Source organism: Alligator sinensis, unplaced genomic scaffold, assembly GCF_000455745.1.
Source record: "Alligator sinensis unplaced genomic scaffold, ASM45574v1 scaffold45_1, whole genome shotgun sequence".
NCBI classification, from domain to species: domain Eukaryota; kingdom Metazoa; phylum Chordata; order Crocodylia; family Alligatoridae; genus Alligator; species Alligator sinensis.
In genome coordinates, this window is record NW_005842267.1 from 910746 (window position 1) to 918482 (window position 7737).

Here is a 7737-nt window from a genome sequence, read left to right on the forward strand (position 1 = left end):
CAGTTACATATGCTCCAAATTAGCAGGTCGCAGAGATGAAACAGTCGATGATAGTGTTTTTGTGCCAGCGTGAGAAGCAGCTCACAGCTGTGTGCAATTTACAATTAAAGGCTTTATCAGAGCTCAATTGTACTAGTGAATCAAGTGGTGAGAGGTCAGTTAGTGAATTAGACCAATTAGAGCTTGTACAGTTAAATTATCTGTCTTATTACCTACTGATAAACAGCCTTGTCATATCTTTACTCAGATGATGAAGCTGGAAGGGTTTTATGAAGTGATATTGTATTTTTTGGTGTAATGGAACTCAGCAGCTCAGCAAAGTAAAGGTCTAAGGCAACCAGCAGATACTAGATGATGTTTTCTTAATAAAATGCAGAGTTTGAGGTAAAATGGTTTAAGCAAAACTGAGCTAAAACTTGAGTTAAGATAAAAAATGTTGGCTGAATTTCAGAAGGTGTTTTTCTGCTCAGTAAAGTAGAGATGCATAAAGTTAACTAAGGTAAATGTTATGCTTCTGATTTCTAAGGCTTTTTAAATAAATATGAATTGCCCAATGCACCCATCTTTCTCTCTTTCTTTGCAGAAGGAGAGAAGGCAGTGGGAGGAATCTCAGAAAATCAGTCCCTGATTTTGTATGGTAAAGTAATGCAGAATCATTAAGAAATGGCAGTAAGCGGTTCTTAGTCTCAGGAGGAAAGTTAGATAATTTAGTAAAGCAGTTTTAAATAAGGCTAAAGTACAAGTTCTACTATCATGTTGGTGTAGTATTAGCTTTTTTATTAATACAATATTTTCTATCTAGCTGGGTATGTCTGAAGGAGGGTAAGTGTAACAAAGATGACACCTAGAATAATTTTTCGATTTTAAGCAACTGTAAACAGCACAGAAATGACCCTATTTGAAAGAGGTGTACTTGGTAGCCATGTTGGTCTGAGACAAAAAGACATACAACAAACTACAACTCTTTGTTCCAAAATGATACCTTTATTAGACCAACTGGAAAATGGCAAGAAAATTGTCCTTTTTTGCAAGCTTTTGGATCAAAGTCCCTTTGCCAGGCCCTGGGAAAAGTGTAGCTGGTACAAGATGGTAAAAAGTCCCCATAGGTAGGGAATAAACTTCATTTTTCACACAGAGGGAGCTGAAGATGGACATTCTTCAAAACCAAACTTTTTTTGGTATTAGGTACGTGTGTGTAAGGAAGGATGATCCAGTGGGTAGACATTAGTCTAAGGGTTACTTGGGATCACTTTTTTAGAAACATCTAAGTGACTGAGAAGTCAAAGTCCCATTTTCAAAAGCACTTTGGTTTTTAGGCTTTTAATAGGGCCTTTGACTTTATGAGAATTTAGGCTCCTGAGTATTTAAGAAACATCTGAAATGGCAAATAGTTTCTGATTTTGCTTACTTGCTTTTGTGAAGTTCACCATTAGTTTCCTTGTGCTTCTGTAAAGTGAGGAAAATACAGTGAAACCTGTGAGTTATCATATACTATGATAATGGAGGCTATGTAAGTAGGTAGCCAGACTTCTGTAAAAGTCCATAGAAAGACTGTAAAAATAATTTTATAAAGACAGTAAAAATAAAACAACTCTAATTTGAAATAGAAATACTTGCCTCCTTTTTATATATTAGTAAATGTTTAGGATTGTGAATCCAAAAAAGCTGACAAAGCCAGTAGGGAAATACATAGGGCCCGAGCAAGGGAGTAACAATAGAGGGATGGGGGTGAGGAGGGGAACTAGGTTACAGGAGATACAATGTTAGCCAACTGTCAGATTTTGTCCAACTTCTTCTTTACAGGGGAGGTTGTTGTTCCTCTTATACTTTGGACTTAAGTCATTGGCCCTCTACATTTCATTGAAATGTACAAGGATACTACTCTGACATAACTCGTTCCTATAGAAAATTATTTTAGACCATTCGGACCTCTCCCAGGCAGCTATGAAAGCCAAGCACAATTTGTTCAATTGTGTCATGAAGAACAGACTGGTTAAGTCTCTGATGTTCTTGCAGATGTTAAGAGCATGTTTAAAGTTCACTCACAAGTATAATTGTTTTGGGACTGCAACTTGATGCTGTGCTTTTTCAGAAGAGGAATATATGAACCACCTAGGAAGTGGTTCTCTCTGGACCCATTATTGAAATCTCCTCAGTTGTTCATATAATCATAGGAAAGTAGGGCTGGAAGGGACCTCACAAAGTCATCTAGTCCTGCTCCCCGCTCAAGGCAGGAACATCACTGACTAAACCATCCTAGAGTGTCTGCCCAACCTATTTTTGAAAATTTCTAAGGAAGGAGCTTCCACATGGTCTCTAGGTAGCCTGTTCCAGTGCTTGACCACCCTCATCATCAGAAAGTTCCTTCTAACCTCCAATCTAAATTTCCCCTGCTGAAGCTTGAGGCCATTGCTCCTGGTCCTGTCCCCTGTGGCCACAGAGGAAATCTCATCTCCATCCTCTGTAATCACTCTTCAGGTATTTGAAGACTGTTATCAAATGCCCCCCCTCAGCTTTCTCTTCTTAACTAAATAAACCTAGCTATTCCTAATAAGCCCTATTCCTATTTCAGCTATTCCTAATAAGTCTTGCTTCCCAGGTCCCTAGTCATTTTTGCCCCACTGCGCTGAATTCTTTCCAGTGTGTCCACATCCTTCTTGAAGTTGTTATTCAGGCAGAACTCCTAGTCAGGTCATATGCCGGTCACATAATAAAAATATGTCATAAAATACAATAAGAGATTAAAGCAATTTGCTTGTGATATTTATATTCTTCTGGCACAGTAACTTAAGGTTTAAGGCTTAGATTTCAGAACTATTTTCTAAACTCAGTCACAGCCATATCTTCACTGAACATAATTTACAGCAACAGTTGTCCTAAACTTCAGATAGCCTCACTTTTCTCCCAGTGTACACTGCATTATATACAGCAGCCTTGAGCTGTCTAAGGTGATGTATGCTTTCTAATGGTGAACTTTCCTTTTGTAGGATTCAGTTTCCTACATACCTCCCTATTGCTTTTTCACTCCTCCTAGCCAAATCTTAGACAAATCTAATGCCCATTTTCCTTTGTTTTTAGAATACCTCTTCTGATATATCTGGTAGTCTACTAAACTATGGACCAGTAACTGCCCAAAGACTCTTCTCTCAAAAGCAACACTTGAAGAGCATATCTAGGGTCCATGAATATCTAGGACCTTTTTCAGTCCCATGGAAGTCTAATATGAAGTTTATTGCTAAATCTATGGAAATACTCTTAGCATGAGGTGGTATGTTATGGATTTGACAGAAGTGATAGGCCACCATGGGAGTAGGATAGGAAGGGAACCGCTGGAGAAAGCCAAGGAATAGAAGGCTGAAGAGAGAGTGGTAAATCTAAACTTATTACGTCTTGATAGAACTATCATATCCAATCAGAGTCTTTTGTACATGTGACTAGTTGAGGGATGTTCCTGGAAGAAGGAAGTACAGGCTATTCCTGACTATTTAACTAGTGTAGGAGGAATCTTATTACTAACAACAATAAAATAAGATTGACTTTTCTGCAAAGGACAATCAAACCGACTTTGCTCATGGTCTTCCAGCCATTTCTTGCCTCCTGAGTCTTCCATGAAATTTTCAGAGGAAGAGTTCAAAGGGAGAGCCTACCCACTACTCAGTCCCAATGAGGAAGACCCCACTGGACCAAAAGGGGACCATTTCCACAGGTAGAAGAGAGCAAATTGTTTCAAAAGGCTGTATAGCATGACTATGTGTGGATGGCAATATCTGCCAGTGTCCTGCAACAGTGATTTCTTTCCTCTATTTCGTTATTGTAATCCATAAGTATATGGTAACAGAGTTTACTTGAAAGAATTTTTTTTTTAAGTGAAGAGACATTTAGAGGATAGCTTTTCCTCTGTGTAATTCTACCAACTTTTTCAGATTTAATTCATGAATGAAGTCTGTTTTGTTTGTGAAGTGCTTTGAAAACCTAAAGTATATTCTAAGAAGAGAGAAGAAGATGTTGTTTTTCCCAGTCTCTATTTCTTCCTCTAACTAAATGTCTTAAAACTAAGTTTTATGGATAGATAGATGGATCCAATTTGTACATTGGAGTACTAAAGAGAATGTTTTTATATGGAGTTCACATTTTGGATACTTAATAATCAAAACATTATTATATCAGTTAATCTAGTTCTGGAAAATCACTTTTCAAAAGCATTTAAAACATTTAACCTCATGGTGAAGTTGCATAGAATTATATTGTGACTTTTTCCCCTCAGTTACATTTGCTATCTCTCTTTACTAATTTAGATAAATGCAGTTGTTTCTTTTGGAGACACAACACCAAAGCTTTGTATTGCTCATGAAAGATTAATTCTTGATCCATTATTATTTTCACTCTGTGTTAATAATGCATTAGATGTGCTTATTGCATAGCTGTGGAGGTATAGATGGGCACACTTTGGTTAGACCAGTAAGAAGTGTTGCTGAGATCACCCTTATTCCAAACGGATTCTAATGCTTATTGGTTTAGTGTTTTAAGAAAAATGACTCATTGCATGAAGGAGTTTTATTCAAGATGTACTTACCAAATGTGTTGCCTTAGTGAAGATTATACTTTCAATATTGATCAAACCACTCTCCCCTGGTGTACAGATGATTAATTCACTATTAACTGCTAGGATATGACTAAACCAAAGAATACATTTTAATAAGTGGCAATACTTCCTCCAAAGTGCAAGCAGAAGCCCTATATAAAAATCAACCCCTCTAAAGTTTTGCAAGTACATTTGTTACCTACATACTCTGTCAGGAATTTTTTTCCTAATACAACACATTTTTCTTAGTTTCATCCTATTGCTCCTAGCTACACCCTTGTGCCATTCTAAACTATTACTCTCTGGGCACATCTACACGAGATACTACATCGTCATAGCAACATGCTATGGTGATGTAGCATCGGCAGGCAAAAAACACGATGCCACAGCTACATCGCTGTAGCGATGCACTCCCTCACTATAGTGCATCGCTGCAGCAACATAGTGGCTAAAAATTACCATGCATCACTGGCACAGAGCAGTAACAGCATGTACACATGTAGATGTGCCTTCTGTGTATGTTTTAATACCCCCTTATTGTACTTGTAGATGGTTATATTTACGTTTTTACCTTGGAATTTCTTGGCAAAATGTTTTTTCTTTGAAAAAAATTGATTTATCAAAACTCTCCATTTTTCTAGGAACATGACTATTTTAAAAAACTTTAACTGTGAGAGGTTTCTGATATCCAGGGTGGACCTTCTGATCAAAATGAGAGATGAGGGCTCTCATTCCTGAATAATCACTAGTCTGGTGCCCAGGAAATTCAGACCAGAGAAAATTATCAGTAGGATTGAGAGAGCTTGACCCTAGACTACACAATTGCCTGGTGGTTACAGTACTTTCCTGGGAAGTGAAAAATGACTTCAATGAAAAGAAAGAGTGAAAGGCTTTAGTTCATCCTGGTATGAAAGAGGAAAAGTTTTGAACCTCCTATGACTCATCAGAAGAGAACTCTTTCCTGCTCAGTTTTAATCTTATTCTCAAATATTCAACCCTAAACCAAATTATGATACAATCTGTAAGCTCAGTTGTGGTTTTTTACTCATGAATCCTGAGTAAGGGGCAGTTAGCAATTCTGCTTGCCTAAGAGCGTACCCAGAATCATGTTGTAATTTCTTGTTCTGGATGATGGTCTGGTTAAGATGGATGGAGGTAAGCTATGTACATATTATATTAGGCACAAACTTTTTTTCTCCTCCACACCTGTTTGGCTGCTACATTGGAAAACAGCAGCTAAAGGTCTCCCCATCCCCTCCACCCCCTGCCTATCATGAACTTACCTGTCCTCCTTCAAAGGAAAATTGAGTTGTATCTCTGTGACAGTGTTCTCCCCTCCTTTGTTATTCTGCTCTACTGTCTACAATATGGGTAGCCAGTGCCAAGGAAGAAGGGATTCTGTTTTGGACATGGCCTGAGACTTCAAATTTCAGCCTGGATTTTATAATGGTTCCTTATAAATCAAAATAAATCCTTTCAACACGCACATTTTAACTTATTTTCTCTACGTGTCCTCCAGTCATTGTTAATAAGTGTCCAGACTTTTTTATGACATTCCTAGCCTCTCGTCACCAGAAATATGTAGAGCCAAGACTAAATTCACTGGTGTCCCAAGATCTGTTTCTGTATTCATTCAAAACCTTTAGATGGTGCAAGATGGTATTGAAAATGCATATTTGATTTTGTCTTCTGTTATCGTATGCTCCTTGTTGTCATTATGTCTTTCTAGATTTTTTCATTGATGGGTGAAATATGTTTCTGGTCTGACCTAATCTCCAGATGTATCAATGTGGGGTTTTTTTGCAAGACCAAGTTCATGTTATGTTATCCATGGGGTTGTTCTCCAAAATAGGTGTGTATAACTGTAACTCTATTTATACAAGTAAATCCCATGCTCATGTTTGTACTACCCAGCATGGCAGTAGGGAGCATCATACTGAGGCTATGGACAGGTATTACATTTGTGTTGGACAAAACACTTTTCTCACAGCACAAAAAAGAAAGCAAACAGCTGTTCAATTTTTAATTTTTTTTAATTTTTGTAGAAAAAAACTGATTTCCAACCAGGAAGATCTCTCTTCATTTGCACCAGGTTGAAAAGCTATACACTTCTCTGGGTATTGGGATCCCAGGACCCTGCATCCCACAGTCCTCCACTCCCCATTCATCCTCCCGCCCTCCCCCCACAAGAGGAGGGAGGTAAAGAATCTGCTACTGATCCTGCTGCCTCTGCTGGATCTAGGACAGTTCCTGGATTGTTCAAGCATCAGCACCCATTTGAACAGATCTGTGTCACCCCCATATCTGTGAAAGAGATGGGGAGGCATTCTCCTGTGACCCCATCATTCAAGCTGTAGGAAAATGGCCCAGTCCTGACAACTAGCTGATTGATGGGACAAAGCCATTCTCCATGGCTGAAGGATGGTTGTATCTGACCAACCTGACAGTGGGTGGTTGGACCCAGAAAGGTGCTGCGCAAACAGGCCGGGGACAGAAGGGTTACAGGACCTTGTTTCTCCTTCTCTTATCTCTCTTCCCGTCGACGGAAAAACAATTAAGGAGGCGGTGTAACAAATAAATGTTTTACTCACACTTTCGTATAGGTGGTTTCCTTTACAGCAGTTTCAAGATTAAACTCGCTGGTGACTCGAGAGCTCTAAACACGTTCGAATGATATACTCGGTCGTGATGGGGGCGTCCGGGGGGAAGGGATTTCGTGGACGCAGGACCTCTGGTGAGGGTGATCAGGCCTCTCCGATATGGCGTGGGTCCCCCCCAAGAACACTTGTGCTTGTGTTCTGCCCCTTTTTATAAGCTACCGAGCCAATCAAAATGTGTCCCGTGTATCTGCTGACTTTCAGGAGGCTGTGACTGCCGGCCGTGCGGTCACGCCCCTCATGTAGCCCCTGATTTGCTGAGGCTATTTGATTACGCGTTCATTATGACTCCCTCACACTCCAAGCATAGTTCACCCTCGTGTTTTACATCTGACTGGCACTTGGTCATTCTCCATTTAGACGTGCCCCCTTGACCAAATGCCAGATTAGCTTAAGTGTGTTTAAGATATGACATCCAACACAAACACAAAGTAAAATACCAACTAAGGGTATTACTAATGTTAAAAATGGAGCGATTATGCGCATGGCTAATGATGA

The 7737-nt window shown here is 39.2% G+C and overlaps 1 long non-coding RNA gene across 2 annotated transcripts; it reads left to right on the top strand.

Moving 5' to 3' along the window:
* Positions 1-328: 328 nt before the first annotated feature.
* Positions 329-6942, top strand: LOC102382076. 2 transcript variants are annotated; one of them, XR_324340.1, is made up of 3 exons: positions 329-384; positions 584-637; positions 6628-6942. It is a non-coding gene; the product is annotated as an uncharacterized LOC102382076 (long non-coding RNA). The 2 variants fall into 2 exon arrangements; XR_324341.1 differs by lacking the exon at positions 329-384 and adding an exon at positions 425-499.
* Positions 6943-7737: the final 795 nt, after the last annotated feature.